At 39.8% G+C, this 22,472-nt stretch overlaps 1 protein-coding gene across 4 annotated transcripts in view; it reads right to left on the bottom strand.

The window, feature by feature from the left end:
• pls3 (plastin 3) overlaps positions 1-17,818 on the bottom strand; it is an 89,303-nt gene extending 71,485 nt beyond the window's left edge. For 3 of the 4 annotated variants that reach the window (XM_062963734.1, XM_008119627.3, XM_062963737.1), the window contains exon 1: positions 17,718-17,818. The gene's annotated coding sequence lies outside the window, so the exon portion shown is untranslated. The remainder of the gene's footprint in view (positions 1-17,717) is intronic. The other variant, XM_062963735.1, reaches the window with a different exon arrangement.
• Between the last annotated feature and the right edge of the window lie 4,654 nt (positions 17,819-22,472).

Raw genomic sequence — 22,472 nt, 5'->3', positions numbered from 1 at the left:
ATGCTTTCAATACATTGTGATGTTTTGGCACTAAATTCGTAAATACAGTAATTACTACATAGCATTATTTCATATTGAACTACTTTTTCTGTCAAATTTGTTGTATAACATAATGTTTTGGTGCTTAATATGTAAAATAATCACCTAATTTGATGTTTAATAAGCTTTTTCTTAATCTCTCCTTATTATCAAACATATTCACTTATCCAACATTCTGCCGGCCCGTTTATGTTGGATAAGCGAGACTCTACTGTATATATAAACCTTCCTTGCTTAGTTTCTCCATACCTCACAACCTCTGAGGATGCCTGCCATAGATGTGGGCGAAACGTCAGGAGAGAATACTTCCAGAACATGGCCATACAGCCCAGAAAACATACAACAACCCCACATGCCCTTTGCATATAACGTCCACATCCCGAAATTCAAACTGTTAAGTCCACGCTGTCTCTCCAAGAATTATTAACCCAAACTCCAAACAGATTTTGTTTCCCAAGGCTTCCTATTCCTGGTATCAACGTTGCAAAAGACTTAAGCAAAGAGTCATAGATTTTTCATCTCAGCAAAGAGGAAGAACGGGAGGATCAAGGAGCGTGTGTCTTCAGGAGAAAATAAGGATTGCAATCTTCTCCGGTCAGATAAGTCAGTTGCCAAAAGAGAAGGAGAGTTTCGCAAAGCAGGACAACGAAGAGTTGGGAAATAGGTTGCTGGCCGTAGGTTTCCAAAACAGGCCAGAAAAGAGGTGGCTTGTTATTATTATTATTTTTCCAAGTGTTTACCTTCGGAAAGCAGGCAAACGGCTGCCTGCCTCAGCAAGAGAAGGGCCACTTCTTTGCAGGAATGTCTCTTTTCTCGTTCCAAAACAGAACCGCGAGAACAGGCCAAATAAAAGAGGCAGACAGGGGTCAAACCTCTCTAAATGGAGCTGGCCTGGCAACAGGCTTCTGAGCGAAACAAACTTGGCAGAGGAATGCATTCGATGGGTGACTCCCTTTAAAGGTGTCTTCCTCTCCTTGCAATACCTTTGCTTCTTTTCCAACATCTTTCATGGAAGAAACAGAAAGAAACGCCCACTTCTTTCCCTTCCGAACGTATTGCATTATGTGGCAGTTTGCACTGCATCATGTGGCAGTTTGCATTGCATCATGTGGCAGTTTGCATTGCATTACGTGGCAGTTTGTATTGCATTATGTGGCAGTTTGCATTGCATCATGTGGCAGTTTGCACTGCATTACGTGGCAGTTTGCATTGCATTACGTGACAGTTTGCATTGCATTACGTGACAGTTTGCATCGCATTATGTGGCAGTTTGCATCACATTATGTGGCAGTTTGCATCACATTATGTGGCAGTTTGCATTGCATTACGCGGCAGTTTGTATTTCATTATGTGGCAGTTTGTATTGCATTACGTGGCAGTTTGTATTTCATTACATGGCAGTTTGTATTTCATTACCCGGCAGTTTGCATTGCATTACGTGGCAGTTTGTATTGCATTACGTGGCAGTTTGCATTGCATTGCGTGGCAGTTTGCATTGCATTGCGTGGCAGTTTGCATTGCATTATATGGTCAGTGCAAATCCATATAATATAGCTCGAATGGCATTATACGGCCGTGTAGAGGCAGTGTCTGTATAGCAAAATGCTCTCTCTGAAAACTCCACTAAAATTGAACTACCTGGAATGTAATGACGCAGAAACAAATGTTTAAGTGGCTTCCTTGAACAATCTCAGCCCCCAAAAGCTCCCAACCATTGAGACTCCAGTGCTGATATGGGATCCCAGTGTAAACAGCTCCTTGCTTGACGGGAAAGGCTTTGGGTGTCTGCTCCCTGTCCGTCCTTTCCCCTGAAATCCCCGTCTTGGGTGTGCCTTGGTGGAGGCCAAAATAACCATTATGTTCCCAAACCAACTTGACGGCTGGCGGCCTTAATTTATAGCCTCCCCATCTTCTGGTATTTAGGGAAAGTGACTTCACTTCTGGAGGGTTTTAAAAACACAATAACATCTGGAGGAAAATCCATTCTAGCGCTGGTATTCATTGGCAGCGAATGCAGAAAATGCGGAAGGAGCCAGGCCTGCTTTGTTTTGCACCGGACCCTTTTCGAGATTTTTCCTTCCACTCCATACAGTCAAAGCAGAACCTGGTAGCGATGAGAGCCAAACCAAGGGACTTTTTCCAATGCAAAACCATTCAAAGTGAATGTCATCTCGGCCTCGAGAAGCCAGGGTCAAACCAACTGGGAAGCATCTTTCACGTCATAAAAGCAATCGTGGGCCCCTAGGAAACCTAAATGCATGCTTTGCGCTGTCTGGGAAGGCTTCCGTTCAGATCGATATGTGGCGTAAAGGGAGCCACTTAAAAACCGACCCGCTGCCTGTCCTCGGTTGACTCTTTACCACACAATTATTGCAGTTCAATATCACTTTAGTGGAAATGAATGCATACTGTGGGGATAACTATTTGATAGATGATGGCCATAGATAGATAGATAGATAGATAGATAGATAGATAGATAGGTAGGTAGCCAAAGAGATAGATAGATGGGTTGCTGTAGGTTTTCCGGGCTATATTGCCATGTTCCAGAAGCATTCTCTCCTGACGTTTCGCCCACATCTATGGCAGGCATCCTCAGAAGTTGTGTTGGAAACTAGGCAGGTCGGGTTGATATATCTGTGGAATAATGTCCAGGGTGGGAGAAAGAACTCTTTGTCTGTTGGAGGTAAGTGTGGATGTTGCAATTAATCACCTTGATTAGCACTGAAAAGCCTTGCAGCTTCAAAGCCTGGCTGATTCCTCGCTTGCCTAGTTTCCAACAGACCTTACAACCTCTAAAGATGCTTGCCATAGATGTGAGTGAAACGTCAGGAGAAAATGCTTCTGGAACATGGCCATACTGTCTGGATAACTCATAGCAACCTAGTGATTCCAAGCCTTCGACAACAGATAGACAGATGAATGATTGACTGATGATATGTAAATAGAAAGCTAGTAGAGTAAAGGTAAAGGTTTCCCCTGACATTAAGTCCAGTCGTGTCCGACTCTGGGGGTTGGTGCTCATCTTCATTTCTAAGCCGAAGAGCCAGCATTGTCCGTAGACACTTCCAAGGTCATGTGGCCGGCATGACTGCATGGAGCACCCTTACCTTCCCACTGGAGCGGTACCTATTGATCTACTCACACTTGCATGTTTTCGAACTACTAGGTTGGAAGAAGCTGGAGCTAACAGCGGATGCTCACTCCGTTCCCCAGATTTTAACCTGGGATCTTTCGGTCTGCAAGTTCAGCAGCTCGGCACTTTAACACACTGAGCCACCGGAGGCTCCAAGAAAGCTAGAGAGATAGCCAAATAGATAGATAATGATTGATAGATATATATGATAGCCAAAAATAGATAAGGAGTGACTGATAAATGATTGATAGATAGATAACCAAAGATATATAGATAGGTAATTGATTGATTGATTGATGGAAAATATATAAGTAGATAGATAGAGAACGATTGCTAGATGGTAGATAATGATTGATTGCTATATGATGGACAGATAGCCAAAGATCGATTGATAGATGATTGATTGGCTGATGATATATAAGTAGATAGATAGCCAAAGATAAATAGATATAGACATAATACACAGACAAATAGACAGGCAGATGCACTCAGTCACACACCAGTGAAAAAACCATAATGCTTAAAAGAGTTACTTCTCTTAACCTGAGAAATCACCTCTATGGTCTACCTGGCATATTATTATTATTATTTTATTATGACACAGCAAACAAGATAGATATGCTGGATTTCATATCACAAAATCACAAGTCGAACACTTCCCAAGTGTCTAGGACTGTGTGGTGTATTTTCGGATGATGCGCGCAGATCTCAGTAGAGTGGCCTTTTGCAGCTGGCAGATCGTAATTTTGTCAATGTCTATTGTTTCCAAATGCCGGCTGAGATCTTTTGGCACGGCACCCAATGTGCCCATCACCACCGGGACCACCTGCACTGGTTTCTATTATTATTATTATTATTATTATTATTATTATTATTATTATTATTATTATTTAATTATTGCCATCTGGCAGATGGTACGGGCTGACAAAGACAAGGACAAACAGACTGAAGGATAGTTTTTATCCTAGAGCTGTGGCTATGTTGAACATTGCATTGATGTGGCATTGGGGGGGGGGGGGTGGAGGGATGGGTGTGTTGTTTTGTGATGTGTACGGGGGAAGGCATGTCATTTTGTTGTGAAATAACACACCGACAAATAAAGCTAGTCTATTCTGAAATTATGTTGGAGGACCTAGAGATTACTATAGAGGCAATATTTCATGGGACCACCAGGTCCTGCAGCATAATTCTATGGTTGCGCACCAACAGATGTAGAAACAACATTAATTCCACTGTGCAGATGCACCCCAAGAGGTTCTGTTTCTGCAAAGCAAGACAATGAGCTGGCAGATTCAATGGGAATGATGCCAATTGTTGGCATATGCCTCCCGGTGCCTGGTGTTGTCGCATTTGTCACAAAGCAGCTGTCAACAACACATGACAGAGATGAGAGAAGAGAAAATGCACTTGAACATTTGCTGGGAAAGAGGCAGAGGAGTCGGCGCCTGATCCCTCATTAAGGCAACAAGCTCAGCATCACAGACAGACAAACATCTCAATTTTATGGCAGACGAACAACTGCAGAGCCAGGAAGTTCAAAACATACAAAACCCGGTGCGATGCCATTGCATGCAGCTGCTCTGCAAACTTCGCAAAAGAACAAATGAATACTGTATATACATACATATATATGTGTGTGTGTGTGTGTGTGTGTGTGTATATAGAAGAGTGATGGCATCACGGCAGCAGACAAAACAAAAAAAGTAAACACCCCACAACCTCGAAAATTGACAGAACAACCCCTCATCCATGCCTTTAGGTTGATACAACAAAAAGAAAAGAAAAATGAAGTAATAATTAGGAGAGGAATAACTGTTTTTATCCAATTGCTGCCAGTTAGAAGGCTAAGCTCCGCTCACTTGGTCTCCTAGCAACTCACTCAGCCCAGGGGATCCTTTACCTTAACTACCACCAATTCCTCAATACTTTATTTTCCATACCACCATACTTCGCCGCAGCAACGCGTGGCCGGGCACAGCTAGTATATAAGTATAAACCTAGTTTTTCAGCCCTTTTTTAGGACTGAAAAAAACCCTCCTCGGCTTATATTCGGGTTAGGGTCCTGGTGGGCTTATATTCAGATATTCAGGTCGGTTTATACTCAAGTATATATGGTATATTTATTATTTTTCTCTATTAATTATTATTACATTTATTATTTTACTCTATTATTGTTACTTTTACATTTATTTTACTCTATTTTTATTATTATTAATACATTTATTATTTTACTCTATCTATTATTACATTTATTATTTTACTGCATTTATTATTATTATTATTATTATTATTATTATTATTACATGTATTATTTTACTCTATTATTATTAAAAGGATACATAAGCACATTTACATTGAAAAAGATGAGAATAATGATTTGATCAAAGTTGGACAGTCTTATCTTAAATTTGAGCTTTATGTAAATATTCAAAAACATTGAACCTACTGATGCCTCAATTAATGTGATTTTATTGGTAGAGTAGAGTCTCACTTATCCAGCACTCGCTTATCCAATGTTCTGGATTATCCAAGGCATTTTTGTAGTCAATGTTTTCAATACATCATGATATTTTGGTGCTAAATTTGTAAATACAGTAATTACTACATAGCATTATTGCGTATTGAACTACTTTTTCTGTCAAATTTGTTGTCTAACATGATGTTTTGGTGCTTAATTTGTAAAATCATAACCTATTTTGATGTTTAATAGGCTTTTTCTTAATCTCTCCTTATTATCCAACATATTCGGTTATCCAACGTTCTGCCGGTCCGTTTATGTTGGATGAGTGAGACTCTACTGTATTTTACTCTATTTTTATTATTATTAATACATTTATTATTTTACTCTATCTATTATTACATTTATTATTTTACTGCGTTTATTATTATTATTACAGTAGAGTCTCACTTATCCAAGCCTCGCTTATCCAAGCCTCTGGATAATCCAAGCCATTTTTGTAGTCAATGTTTTCAATATATCTTGATATTTTGGTGCCTAATTTGATGTTTAATAGGCTTGGATAAGTGAGACTCTACTGTATTATTATTATTATTATTATTACATGTATTATTTTACTCTATTATTATTAAAAGGATACATAAGCACATTAAGATTGAAAAAGATGAGAATAACGATTTGATCAGAGTTGGACAGTCTTATCTTCAATTTGAGCTTTATGTAAATATTCAAAAACATTTAACCTACTGATGCCTCGATTAATGTAATTTTATTGGTATCTATTTTTATTTCTGAAATTTACCACCCTCGGCTTATACTGGAGTCAATGTTTTCCCAGGGTTTTTGTGGTAAAATTAGGTGCCTCGGCTTATATTCGGGTCGGTTTATACTTGAGCATATACGGTATCTCATTTATTTCACTTGTCCTCTTGCATATCTACATCATCACCATTATCATAATTATAACAGTTCAAGGGGGAGCAAACTGCATTAATTCTCCAATGTAGATGCATTCCAAATCTGAGACAACTTGTTGCATTTCACAGTCTATTTTGCAAGGAGGAAAAAAACCCAAAACAGGAAGCACCGTCTTGGTTGCATTCCACTGGGATTATGCAACCCGATAACTTTTGTAAACACTGCCAACTTGGGCCCCATCTACACTGCTACATAACACAGTTTCAAACAGCAGTTTCACTGCATTATATGGTAGTGTAGACTCATTTAACACAGTCCATAGAATGCAGTTAGACTGTATTATGAGAATGCATTATTTGGCAGTGTCATTGGCACCTTGATGAGGAAGCATCCAGGGAAGGACTGGGGTACATGGGTCCTCCAGGTAATGCAATCCCATCATCCACTACTATTGAACAGAGCAGATCATTTATTTATTTATTTATTTATTTATTATTTACAGTATATATATTCTGCCCTTCTCACCCAGAAGGGGACTCAGGGCGGTTCACATTGCACCCATATAAGGCAAACATTCAATGCCATAACAGAGACAGAGACAGACACAAGAGGCAATTTAAACCTTCTCCAGCTTCCAGCTGACAGGCAGGCACTGGCTGGCCTCGAACTCATGACCTCTTGGTCAGAATGATTTGTTGCAGCTGGCTGCTAACCAGTCTGCGCCACAGCCCGGCCTAATTTAATACATTTATATCCCGCCCTTCTCACCCCAAAGGGGACTCAGAGCGGCTTACAAATTAAATTTACATACAATATTATATTATTAGCATAGCACAATACTGGCAATAAATTACTATATTGTACTATATCTATATACTAGCTGTGCCCGGCCACGCGTTGCTGTGGCAAAGTGGTGGTGGTATTGGTTAAAAATTGTAGTGTAATTTTTATTTGACGTTATTTGCATTTTTTATTAATTTTTTTGTAAGTTATATTTTTATTTATTATATTTTATTATTTTCTTGTATTATTTTTAGTTATTTTCTGTTATTATAGTATTTTATTGTATTAATTTTTAGTATTTTTTATTATTTTTATTGGGTTGCTAGGAGACCAAGTTGGAGGAGCTTAGCCTTCTAACTGGCAGCTATTGGATAAAAGCAATTATTCCTCTCTCTCTAATTAGGACTTTATTTTTCTTTTCTTTTTGTTGTATCAACCTAGAGGCGTGGATGATGGGTTGTGTTGTCAAATTTCGAGGTTGGGGGGCCTGTAGTTTTGTTGTTTTGTGGGTCGCCGTGATGCCATCTCTCTTTTATATATATAGATTGTAATATTATTAATAATATTACATGTAATATATAATATATAATTAATATTATTATATTGTATTGTTAGTATTATATTGTATTACAAAATAACATTATTAATATTATATGCATATACATATAATATGAATAACGGGAGTTGCAACAGAATAGCTGGAACTCTCCAGCAACTAGCAAAAAAATACATTAAGAAACATTGCATTCATAAAGCTGTCTTGATATAATATAGTAAAATGGTGGCTTTATTTGTCTTAGTTTTTAATTCCTTTATATCAATATGAATATCAAGTCAATATAGAATGTTTGGTATAGTATAGTATGAGTTAGACCTGTTTTTAATGGTATCTCTCAAGCAACCAGATGCTAATTTATCTGGAATATACCAATCCCTGTAGATGTTAGTTAACTGAGAGTCAACTATATTATTATTATTATTATTATTGTTGTTGTTGTTTTTGTTGTATATACTTGAGTATAAGCCTAGCTTTTCAGCCCTTTTTTAAGACTGAAAGAGCCCCCCTCGGCTTATACTCGGGTGAGGGTCCTGGTTGGCTTATATTTGGGTTAGCTTATACTTGAGAATATATGGTACATTTATTATTTTTCTCTATTATTATTGGTATTATTACATTTATTATTTTTTTCTATTTTTATTATGATTATTAATACATGTATTATTTCACTTTGATCTTATTATTATTATTGTTGCATTTATTATTTTACTCTATTTATTATTACATAAATTATTTTACTCTATTATTATTAAAAGGATACATAAGCACATTTACATTGAAGAAGATGAAAATAATGATTTGATCAGAGTTGGACAGTCTTATCTTAAATTTGAGCTTTATGTAAATATTCAAAAACATTTAACCTACTGATGCCTCAATTAATGTAATTTTATTGGTACAGTAGAGTCTCACTTATCCAACATAAACAGGCCGGCAGAACTTTGGATAAGCGAATATGTTGGATAATAAGGAGGGATTAAGGAAAAGCCTATTACACATCAAATTAGGTTATGATTTTACAAATTAAACACCAAAACATCATATTTAACAGCAAATATGAAAGAAAAAGTAATTCAATACGCAGTAATGCTATGTAGTAATTACTGTACTTACAAATTTAGCACCAAAATATCACGATATATTGAAAACATTGACTACAAAAATGCGTTGGATAATCCAGAACGTTGGATAAGTGAATGTTGGATAAGTGAGACTCTACTGTATTTATTATTATTATTATTATTACATGTATTATTTTATTCTATTATTATTAAAAGGATACATAAGCACATTTACATTGAAGATGAAAATAATGATTTGATCAGAGTTGGACAGTCTTATCTTAAATTTGAGCTTTATGTAAATATTCAAAAACATTTAACCTACTGACGCCTCAATTAAAGTAATGTTATTGGTATCTATTTTTATTTCTGAAATTTACCACTCTCGGCTTATACTGGAGTCAATGTTTTCCCAGTTTTTTGCGGTAAAATTAGGTGCCTCGGCTTATATTCGGGTCGGCTTATATTTGAGTATATACGGTATTTATCTGGCATCTACCAATCCCCATGGGTGCTGGTTAAACGAGAGTCTACTGTTATGATTATGATGATGATTGTGCTGGAACTGTATAAATCCCAGTTCCTTTTGTCATCGGCACCAGTTGCTTCTGAACAATACACTTTTCATTCTGAGGCTGAAGATTTCCACTGAATCTGACTCCGTGCAAAACGGCATCCGACTCCTCGGATGGTTATCAATGAACGATTCTCCCTCCTTTTGCACTCGCCGGACAAAGCAAGCGGTCACTGAGGAGAACCCCTGTCCTCCAGGCGCCTCGGGCTGAACGGTCTAGTTGCAAAAAAGGAAGAATAACCCATTCAGGGAATGACATCCCCTTAATACCACAGAACCAGCACCGAGGGTCTCCAAATTGCAGTTGAAAGCCTATACAAGTCAAGCCTGATGGCCAATGCAGTGGAACTTCCATCATTCAATGTTATGGAAGCCTGGGAGATGGTACCAACGTTCATGTGCCGCAGCTTTTCAGAGAAATGAAAGATGCAGCTCCTGCAACGATAGAACTAGAAGGTGTCGCTGCATGAGGCAGAAAGTCAAAACGGCCTCATTGCATGGACAACAAAAAGGAAGGGAAAAGACAGGCATCCAATAATCTCCCAGTTAACCCAAGGCACCCAATGGGGTTAATAGGTAAAGGTTTCCCCTGACGTTAAGTCCAGTCATGTCTGACTCTGGGGGTTGGTGCTCATCTCCATTTCTAAGCTGAAGAGCCGGCGTTGTCCGTAGACACCTCCAAGGTCATGTGACTGGCATGACTGCATGGACAGCCCTTACCTTCCCACCTATTCATCTACTCACGTTGGCATGTTTTCGAAGTGCTAGGTTGGCAGGAGCTGGGGCTAACAGCAGGCGCTCACTCCGCTCCCGGGATTTGAACCTGGGACCTTTCGGTCTGCAAGTTCAGCAGCTCAGGGCTTTAACACACTGCGCCACCGGGGCTCCAACAAAAGGGAAGGGAAAAGACAAGCATCCAGTAGCCTCCCAGTTAATCCATGGCACCCAATGGCATTGGTAGCTGCTGGATAAATGGTGTTCCTGGTTGCTTCAGAAATCAAAAACTCATTGAAAACCCCATACTGTACTATATCATTGACTTAAAAGCAAATTCAGAGAAATAAAGACAAAGGAGAGGAATGGAGGCTGGAATGAGTACAGTATAAAGAAGAAAATGATGCTTCTGTCTCTTCACTTTGTGCTTTCTGCTTCCTGGCCACAACTTTGTGCTTCTACTATTTTAAAGTTATCTTTCTTTTTTATTGCTCCATGTGAATGCGCATTTATACATTTTTTTTATTTATAAAGTACATTTTCTTATTTATTTATTCATTTAGGTTAAGGTAAAGGTTTTCCCCTGACTTTAAGTCCAGTCGTGACCGACTCTGGGGGTTGGTGCTCATGTCAATTTCTAAGCTGAAGAGCCGGCATTGTCCGTAGACACCTCCAAGGTCATGTGACCGGCATGACTGCATGGACCGCCCTTACCTTCCCGCCAGAGCGGTACCTATTCATCTACTCACGTTGGCATGTTTTCGAAGTGCTAGGTTGGCAGGAGCTGGGGCTAACAGCGGGCACTCATTCTGCTCCTGGGATTTGAACCTGGGACCTTTTGGTCCGCAAGTTCAGCAGCTCAGTGCTTTAACACACTGTGCCACCAGGGGCCCCTATACTGTACTATATCATCGACTTAAAAGCAAATTCAGAGAAATAAAGACAAAGGCAGCATAGTTTTCAGCCTCTTCTACACTGCCATATAATAATAGTAATAGGCCTCCAACTCCCAGGTGATCTTGCTAGCTTGTCCATTGGCCAAAGATTCTGGGAGCTGCAGTCCCAAACACATGAAGAGCCACAAGTTGGACAACACAGACTTGAAGGACCACAATGGCAGCTCCTATCAGACCGAGCGGCAAAAGGTATTTAATGAGCAATATTTCATTATGGAGCATGGGAACGGGAAGAGAGCAATCTAGCAGGGCTCCTGAGTAACAGAAGCAAAACTTCCCTGTGTAAACCAAGCCCTGATCTTAGGGTGGGGAGGAGGGTGTGGGCCACGCAATGGGCGGAATAAAAGGAAGAGTCAGCGGCTGAGTCATGAAGCAGCCGCCTCGCTCAGTGGAACATTCAAAAGACCGTACACTGTGCGCACCATGCATCATGCTCAGAGCATTACCTATCACCCACACGATTGTTCCCATGACCAACTTCCCCCCAAATCCACAGCCTCATATATGGAACTCAAACTGCATCAATTCTATAGTGTAGACACTTTCCTTGATGTCATTCTCTAAGCAGGTGAAAGAAATTGGCCTTTTAGATGCCATCTTAATTTTATTTCTTGTCACATCTTTTTTTTGGCATTTATAACTGCTGGTAACTTTGTGCATCGACTGATGGCACTTTCCATGCAAAGGGTGAACCTTTTAGCCATTTCTGTTTTCATTCGGGCAAACTTTGCCAAAGCAGTTTTGAGCGTTGGATTCGAATCGCCACTTAGCTGGGCTGTGGCACAGGCTGGTTAGCAGCTAGCTGCAATAAATCACTCTGACCAAGAGGTCATGAGTTCGAGGCCAGCCTGTGTCCCGGTGACAATTAAAATAAAAAATAGCCCCTGCTCATTGTTGACCTAAGCAACTAATACAGCGAGTATTAATACTCAATAAACCATACAGTCATGCATAGATGTCGTGAAACAAATCGTTCTGTTTCAAATCAAAGATACTCTGCATAAGGTTTTATTCTACTGCGAGTATTAATGCAAAACGATTTGTTCCATGACATCTATGAAAGACTGTATGGTTTATTGAGTATTAATACTCGCTGTATGGTTTATTGAGTATTAATACTAGCTGTATGGTTTATTGAGTATTAATACTCGCTGTATGGTTTATTGAGTATTAATACTCGCTGTATGGTTTATTGCGTATTAATACTTGCAATAGAATAAAACCTTATGCAGAGTATCTTTGATTTGAAACAGAACGATTTGTTCCATGACATCTATGAAAGACTGGTTTCATAGATGTTTCATAGATTCAAAGTATGGTTTATTGAGTACATGCTTGAATTGTTTGAACTAAATAACAAAAACCCTACCACCAGACGAAGACTAAGTAGTCGAAACCAGTTGTGGATCAGGGGGCTACTCTTCTTTGAAGAAGAAACAAGAAAATAGCCAAGAAAGTTATTTACCATTCATCATACTGTGAATGCAACAGTTTGATTGGCTTTTGTAACCATTTATCTGAAATTTATATTTGTTTATTATGTATAATACAATGTTTAATGATATTTAATACATGGTTATTATTCCATTTAGTGGACACTTGCTAGTTCAAGTCCTTGGGGACCCATTTTTTCTTATAAGTACCCTGTTTCCCTGAAAAGAAGACATCCCCAGAAAATAAGACCTAGTAGAAGTTTATCTGAATTGCTAAATATAAGGCCTCCCCCGAAAGTAAGACCTGGTAAAAATTTTGTTTGGAAGCATGCAGGATCGGTAAATGTATATACCATGGATTGTTGTACATGGAAATAAAGGTAGTAACAAGAAATAATAATAATATAATAATAACTTTATTATTGTATCCCATCTCCATCTCCCAGAAGGGACTCCCAGAAGCAATAAAATATAATATAGAAATCCTTGAAAGGATTCACAGTTTGGTTATGCTGGTTTGTGATGACAACTACTTCAGTAGATTATAAATTTTCATTTTTAAAAAAATTCAACCATAAATGTGAATTCTTCTTTGTGGAAAAACAAGACAGCCCCTGAAAATAAGACCTAGTGCATCTTTGGGAGCAAAAATTAATATAAGACAATGGCTTATTTTTGGGGAAACAGGGTACACCACCAGACTCCCATCTATATATATGATGGCATCACGGCAACCCACAAAACAACAAAACTACAGGCCCCCCAACCTTGAAATTTGACAACACAACCCATCATCCATGCCTCTAGGTTGATACAACAAAAAGAAAAGAAAAATAAAGTCCTAATTAGAGGGAGAGGAATAATTGTTTTTATCCAATTGCTGCCAGTTAGAAGGCTAAGCTCCACCCACTTGGTCTCCTAGCAACGCACTCAGCCCAGGGGACAGGCACAAGAGTTTGGAGACATCCCTAAGGGCCATTGAGCCCAACCCTTTCTACTATGCAGCAGGACACAATCCAAGCATTCCCAACACATGGACAACATATAAATACTATACAATACTACACAGGGACATAGACCCCCTCTACCCTCACCACTTTCACAGTGCACAAACAACCAAATGCATACTAAATATAAAGACAACCATACAACAGACATTCAATACCATCACTACCTCAACAAGTTCTCACCAACACCACCAGACAACGACACAGCAACGCGTGGCCGGGCATAGCTAGTTAAATATATTTCACTTTTGAACAGCTCTGACTCTCAGGAAATTCTTCCTAATATTTAGGTGGCATCGCTTCTTCAGTTTGATTCCATAACTCCACTGAGTAGTGATTTCTACAGCAGCAGAAAACAAGCCTTGCCTCTTCGTAAATGTGGCCTCTGCATGAGACTCAAGGAAATACGGTACTTTGTGAGCATGAAACATCGAGGTCTCAGTTTTTGAAACTGAAGGCAAGCACAGCCTTTGGTCAGACCGCGGTCTAAGTGTCTTTCCATTGGGTTGTTGTATGTCTTTTGGGCTGTGTGGCCATGTTCCAGAAATATTCTCTCCTGACGTTTCGCCCACATCTACAGCCTCAGGCCCCTTCCTTTTACCCCTCGGCCGCTTAAGCGGCCGAGGGGTAAAAGGAAGGGGCCTGAGGCTGTAGATGTGGGCGAAACGTCAGGAGAGAATACTTCTGGAACATGGCCACACAGCCCAAAAGACATACAACAACCCTGTGATCCCGGCCATGAAAGCCTTCCATTCTCTTGGGCCAAGAGGCAAGGATGCTGAGCCCCAATCGCCCACTGCTTCTTTGACGTTTCCTGCCAGGAAAGGCTTGCAATACAAACAAAAAATACAAACAAATTCCAATGCACACTGCATATGTCTTATTTGTAGTGCAAAAACAACAACAACAACAACAACGAAAGAACAATGCAATATTTAAAAATAAAAACAATTTTAACCAACATACATTTATCAGGATTTCAATGGGAAGTGTGGTCCTGCTTCTGGCCAATGAGATAGTCAAGTTAATTAGGGTTGTTGTTGTTGTTGTTGTTGTTGTGTGCCTTCAAGTCATTTCAGATTTTGGGTGAGCCTAAGTCTAAAATGTATTTATTATTTATTTACTGCATTTATTTACTACATTTGTATCACACCCTTCTCACCCCAAAGGGGACTCAGAGTGGCTTACAAATTATATGTACATACAATATATTATATTATTATCATAGCACAATATTAGCATTATATATTACTATATTGAACTATACCACTATACTGTAATATTATTAGTAATATTATATGTAATATAGAATACATAATCAATATTATTATATGGTATTATTATTAGTGTTATATTGTATTACATTATAATATTATTATCAATATTATATGTATATACAATATATTATATTATAAAACTGAGGGTGGGGGCCAGGTAAAGGACCTCGGAGGGCCGCATCCGGCCCCCGGGCCTTAGTTTTAGGACCCCTGGCTTACACACTGACACACTTAGGACTCTTCCACACAGCTGTATAAAATCCACATTGAACTGGATTATATGGTGGTGTGGACTCAAGGCCCCTTCCACACAGCTGAATACAATAACACATTTTCTGCTTTGAACTAGAATATATGGCAGTGTGGACTCAGATAATGCAGTTCAAAGAAGATATGGTGGGGGGGGGGGTTTGCGTCAGGAGCAACTTGAGTCGCTTCTGGAGAGAATTGGCTGTCTGCAAGGACGTTGCCCAGGAGACACCCGGATTCATGTTATTTGAGTGATTATATTCCTTCTGCTTATGTGATTGTTTTAGTCAATTGTTATGTTTTGTTTTTGTTTCTAATTCTTATAGCGTTTTATAGTGTTTTCAGTGTTTTATTGTACAATGTTTTATGCTGATTTTATATTGGAAACCGCCCTGAGTCCCTTTCGGGAGAGAGGGCGGTATACAAATAAACTTTTACTTACTTACTTACTTACTTGCCCAGGAGACACCCGGTTGTTGTTGTTGTTGTTGTTGTTGTTATTATTATTATTATTATTATTTAGCCCAACCCCTTCTGCCTTTGTGCACCAAAAACACAAGCAAAGCACCCCTAACAGATGGCCTCCCAGCCTCAATGTTAATAATAATACAGTAATAATATTTCTTTTTCATGTCAGGAGTGACTTGAGAAACTGCAAGTCGCTCCTGGAGTGAGAGAATTGGCTGTCTGCAAGGACGTTGCCCAGGGGACGCCCAAATGTTTTGATGTTTTACCATCCTTGTGGGAGGCTTCTCTCATGTCCCCGCATGGAGCTGGAGCTGATAGAGGGAGCTCATCTGCACTCTCCCCAGGTGGGACTTGAACCTGGCAGCTTTCAGATCAGCAACCCAACCTTCAAGTCACTTAGTCCACTAAACTATCTGGGGGTTCCGCTTGATTACCCACTCAGTCTTTCCTGTTTTTTTTATTAATGTTCCCATTAGAAAATGCACAAGGATGTGGGTGAACTAAAATTCCCAAAAACCTTGGGTCAATCCTTCCCAAACTCCGCCAGTATTCAAAGTTGGCCATCTTGGGTCTGTGTGCCAAATTAGGTCCAGATCGGACGTCGGCTGCATTCACTGCTCTCTTGATGTGGGTGAACTACAACTCCCATATGCCAAGGGCCATCACACCCAAACCCTGCCAGTATGCAAAGTTGGCCATGTTGGGTCTGTGTGCCAAATTAGTTCCAGGTCAATCGATGGTGGAGTTCAGAGTATTCTTAGATTGCAGGTGAACTATACATCCCAGTCCCTACAACGCCTATAAATCATGGTGAATTCTCCCCAAGCCTCTGTTGACTGCGTGCCATAGAAAAGAATAGGAAAGGGTTAAGGGAGAGGCAGTGGGCGGAGTCATGCAAATGACAGCTGATGACTGAACAAAGGATGCCCCCAGGCAGGAAAAGCCAGGAGATGAGGCTTTTCAATGCTAATTAAGGTGATTAACTACACCATTCACACTGGCCTCCAACTAACAAAGAGTTCTTCTCTCACCCTGTACTTTCCACAGATACAGTAGAGTCTCACTTATCCAAGCCTCTGGATTATCCAAGCCATTTTTGTAGTCAATGTTTTCAATACAGTAGAGTCTCACTTATCCAACATTCGCTTATCCAACATTCTGGATTATCCAATGCATTTTTGTAGTCAATGTTTTCAATATATCGTGATATTTTGGTGCTAAATTCATAAATACAGTAATTACAACATAACATTACTGCGTATTGAACTACTTTTTCTGTCAAATTTGTGGTATAACATGATATTTTGGTGCTTCATTTGTAAAATCATAACCTAATTTGATGTTTAATAGGCTTCTCCTTAATCTCTCCTTATTATCCAACATATTCGCTTCTCCAAAGTTCTGCCGGCCCGTTTATGTTGGATAAGTGAAACTCTACTGTGTATCGTGATATTTTGGTGCTAAATTCGTAAATACAGTACAGTAGAGTCTCACTAATCCAAGCTAAACGGGCCGGCAGAAGCTTGGATAAGCAAATATCTTGGATTATAAGGACTGATCAAGGAAAAGCCTGCATATTGAACTACTTTTTCTGCCAAATTTGTTGTCTGACATGATGTTTTGGTGCTTCATTTGTAAAATCATAACCTAATTTAATGTTTAATAGGCTTTTCCTTAATGCCTCCTTATTATCCAACATATTCGCTTATCCAACATTCTGCCGGCTTGTTTATGTTGGATAAGTGAGACTCTACTGTATAAACCTTCCTTGCTGAGTTTCTCCATACCTCACAACCTCTGAGGATGCCTGCCATAGCTGTGGGCGAAACGTCAGGAGAGAATGCTTCTGGAACATGGCCATACAGCCCGGAAAACATACAAAGCAGACATCCTTGCAACCTGACATCCTTGCAAGCAAATGTTGGAGCTGGGCTTTGGGCAAGTCTGCCTTGGAGACGCGCACGCGCACGAGCGCACTCCCGACAAGAGGCGCCTAAGTTGAGATCTTTTTAAAAAGGGAAAGGGACCGGATGCAAAGTTCTTCTTCGCCCCCCAAAGGTGAATCCCAATGGCGCAACCAACACTCACCCTTCGGCTGCTCTCCTCCTGGTCCGCTGAGCTCCCTCCGTCCTCTCCTCGCCTTCCTCCTCCTCGGTTCTGACTCTCCACTCTCTAAGTCCCGCCCCCGAAGCGCACAGGGATTGGGCCCCGCGATTGGGCCAGAGGCACGTCACTCAAAGGCCTCAAATCGTGATTGGAGGGAAAGGGAAGGGAGCAGGACCCCGCCTCCTCTGGATTCCTCTAGGGCAGGGGTCTCCAAACTAAGGCCCGGGGGCCGGATGCGGCCCTCCAAGGCCATTGACCTGGCCCCTGTCTTAAACTTTAGACTTAGGGTTGACCTAAGTCTAGCTGGTCTTTGGAGGTCTCTTTGCTTACCTATGGTCTTATGAAACCATCTAGATGGCCTTCGAGGTCCCTTTCCTTATCTATGGTCTTCTGATGGCTTGATGAGATCATCTAGGTGGCCTTTGAGGGTCCCTTTCCATACCTATGGTCTTATGAAACCATCTAGATGGCCTTTGAGGATCCCTTTCCTTACCCATGGTCCTATGAAACCATCTAGATGGCCTTTGAGGTCCCTTTCCTTATCTATGGTCTTCTGATGGCTTGATGAGAGCATCTAGGTGGCCTTTGAGGGTCCCTTTCCATACCTATGGTCTTATGAAACCATCTAGATGGCCTTTGAGGATCCCTTTCCTTACCCATGGTCCTATGAAACCATCTAGATGGCCTTCGAGGACCCTTTCCTTATCTATGGTCTTCTGATGGCTTGATGAGATCATCTAGGTGGCCTTTGAGGGTCCCTTTCCATACCTATGGTCTTATGAAACCATCTAGGTGGCCTTTGAGGATCCCTTTCCTTACCTATGGTCTTATGAGACCATCTAAATAGTCTTTGGAGGTCTCTTTGCTTACCTATGGTCTTAGGAGATTGTCTAGATGGTCTTTGGAGGTCTCTTTGCTTACCTATGGTCTTAGGAGATTGTCTAGATGGTCTTTGAAGATCTCTTTGCTTAGTTACGGCCTTATAAGACCATTTAGATGGCTTTTGGAGGTCACTTTCCTTACCTATGTTCCTATGAGACCATCTAGATGACCTTTGAAGGTCCCTTTCCTCACCTATGGTTTTATGAGATTGTCTAGATGGCCTTTGGGGACCTCTTTCCTTACCCACGGTCTTATGAAACCATCTAGGTGGTCTTTGAGGTCCCTTTCCTTACCAATGGTCTTATGAGACCATCTAGATAGTCTTTGGAGGTCTCTTTGCTTACTTATAGTCTTATGAGATTGTCTATATGGTCTTTGAAGGTCTCTTATGGTCTTATGAGACCATCTAGATGGCTTTTGGAGGTCACTTTCCTTACCTGGGTTCCTATGAGACTGTCTAGATGGCCTTTGAAGGTCCCTTTCCTTACCTATGGTTTTACGAGATTGTCTAGATGGTCTTTGGGGACCCTTTTCCTTACCCATGGACTTATGCCAACGTGTCAAGGTGGCCCCCCCGCAGATGCCACCTTGACGTGGTGGGGGGGCTTAACCACTCCAATGATGAATGAGGGCTGTGCTGGCGGTAGTGTAACAGGTCCAACCAAGCCAGAGAGGCCTCAGCTGAGGAATGGAACCAAGAGCACCTAACCCATTAGCATTATGGAGAATCAAACCAAAACAAAGCCTATACTGGCTTAGTCATTGCCCAAGATAAAAAGGACCGCAGTGGATGCTGTTGATTCTGGACATCCATCAACAAGTGGGCTACGGAATCAAAATACAAATGAACAGTCACAGAAGCGGCAAAAATATACAATGCCAGAAAACCACACTATTATTATTATTATTATTATTATTATTATTATTATTATTATTATTTTATGACACAGCAAACAAGATAGATATGCTGGATTTCGTATCACACAGTCACAAGTCAAACACTTCCCAAGTGTCTAGGACTATGTGATGTATTTTCAGATGATGCGTGCAGCACCCAATGTGCCGATCACCACCGGGACCACCTGCACTGGTTTCTGCCAGAGTCTTTGAAGTTCAATCTTGAGGTCCTGAGAGCGGCTGAGTTTTTCCTATTGTTTTTCGTCTGTCACCTGGGATGGCGACATCAATGATCCAAACCTTTTTCTTTTCTACAACTGTGATGTGTGGTGTGTTGTGTTCCAGAACTTTGTCAGTCTGGATTCGGAAGTCCCACAGTATCTTTGCATGCTCATTTTCCATGATCTTTGCAGGTTTGTGATCCCACCAGTTCTTTGCTGCTGGGAGGTGGTACTTGAGGCATAAGTTCCAATGAATCATTTGGGCCACATAGTTGTGCCTCTGTTTGTAGTCTGTCTGTGCGATTTTCTTACAGCAGCTGAGGATATGATCAATGGTTTTGTCGGATTATTATTATTATTATTATTATTATTATTATTATTGAAAACCCAATTCTACAGTTTCATAAAGGGAGTTGTATGCTTTGCAAAACACACATTGGGGTGGTATTGATAGAAGTCTCTGTCTTTGATAACTTTTGCACATTTTTATTATTATCTTATTACACAACGTAACACAATGGTTGTCCCTGGGTTATAAATGTCAAATGAGCATCCGATTCTAACTGGAACTTTTGAAAAAAAGTTACTTTTCAAGAGCATTTTAAAAAAACAGACAAAATGTATCCATTCACTTCAGAACAAAAGTTACAGAAGGGATGGAAATATAACCAAAAAGTGCAACAAGGAACTTGAGAAATGTTCCTTTTTTCCAACATTGTAACACAGCATACATTTCACTCGCAACACAACGGCAAACAAGTAACAAGAATTAATTGCAATGTTTTGAAACAGTATCTTTGCAAAGTGCAGCTTCCATCATCTTCCATCTGACGTTCATTCATTAGGAGGTTCTTGCAAAGTTATGCTTTTAGTTTAACATCCTGAAGAAGGTTTTATATGGCAGTGTAGATGGGGCCGGAGAGAAGCAGCTGGAAAAGTGGGGTTAATTGTGACGTATAGGTCCCTTCTACGCTTCCATATAAAATCCAGATTATCTGCCTTTAACTGGATTATATGGCAGTGTAGTCTCCTATAAACCAGTTCAAAGCAGATAAAGTGGATTATCTGTTTTGATCATCGGGATTATATGGCAATGTAGAAGAGGCCTCAGAGGGTTTGCGATGCCTCATGTCTGTATGTTACCATTTGTTGGTGACGGCAAATACTTGAGAGGAATCAAATTTCCTTTTTGTGCCCATAATGGGAAATACAAGCCGCTGAGGTTTAGTTGCCTGTTTTCGGCATCCCCTCCCCTCTACAACTTCCTCTATTTGTTCAAGATTTCGCCATTGTTTTGTAAATTGTTCCTTCCACTTCCTGTTTCTTCACCAAGATGGCCCATGCATTTATTTAATGTGAAAGAAACAGCCTTTCTAAGGCCCCATCTATACTGCCTGGGCGGAATCCAACCTGGGGAGAGCGTGGGTGAGCTCCCTCTGTCAGCTCCAGCTCCATGCAGGGACATGAGAGAAGCCTCCCACAAGGATGGTAAAAACTTCAAAACATCCAGGCATCCCCTGGGCAACATCCTTGCAGATGTCCAATTCTCTCACACCAGAAGCGACTTGCAGTTTCTCAAATCGTTCTTGACACACACACAAAATCTATATTGCCATATAATCCTGTTTCTGGATCCAGATTATCTGCTTTGAACTGGATTATATGGTAGTGTTGATCCAGCCTGTGGCCCCTTCTGCACTGCCATATACAATCCAGATTATCTGCTTTGAACTAGATTATATGGCAGTGTAGACTCATATAATCCAGTGCAAAGGAGACCTGCTTTGATAATCTGGATTATATGGCAGTGCAGAAGGGGCCTGAATTAATATACAGTAGATTCTCACTTATCCAACATAAATGGGCCAGCAGAACCTTGGATAAGCAAGTATGTTGGATAATAAGGAGGGATTAAGGAAAACCCTATTAAACATCAAATTAGGTTATGATTTTACAAATGAAGCACCAAAACATCATGTTATACAACAAATTTGACAGAAAAAGTAGTTCAATACACAGTAATGCTATGTAGTATTTACTGTATTTATGAATTTAGCACCAAAATATCATGATGTATTGAAAACATTGACTACAAAAATGCGTTGGATAATCCAGAATGTTGGATAAGTGAGACTCTACTGTACTTGGGTATAAGCCTAGTTTTACAGCTCTTTTTTTAAGACTGAAAAAGCCCCCCTCGGCTTATACTCGGGTGAGGGTCCTGGTTGGCTTATATTTGGGTCAGCTTATACTCGAGAATATATGGTACGTTTATTATTTTTCTCTTTTATTATTGGTATTATTACATTTATTATTTTTCTCTATTATTATTGCTACTATTACATTTATTTTACTCTAATTTTTATTATTAATACATTTATTATTTCATTCTGATCTTATTATTATTATTATTACATTTATTATTTTACTCTGTTTATTATTACATTTATTATTTTCTGCATTTATTGTTATTATAATTAAATGTATTCTTTTACTCTATTATTATTAAAAGGATACATAAGCACATTGACATTGAAGAAGATGAGAATAATCATTTAATCAGAGTTGGACAGTCTTATCTTAAATTTAAGCTTTATGTAAATATTCACAAACATTTAACCTACCGATGCCTCAGTTAATGTAATTTTATTGGTATCTATTTTTATTTCTGAAATTTACCACCCTCGGCTTATACTGGAGTCAATGTTTTCCCAGTTTTTTGTGGTAAAATTAGGTG

The sequence above is a fragment of the Anolis carolinensis genome, unplaced genomic scaffold (assembly GCF_035594765.1).
Source record: "Anolis carolinensis isolate JA03-04 unplaced genomic scaffold, rAnoCar3.1.pri scaffold_12, whole genome shotgun sequence".
Classification (NCBI taxonomy): Eukaryota; Metazoa; Chordata; class Lepidosauria; order Squamata; family Dactyloidae; genus Anolis; species Anolis carolinensis.
The sequence above is the reverse complement of the archived record's forward strand: the minus strand, read 5'-3'. Positions and strand labels throughout refer to the sequence as shown.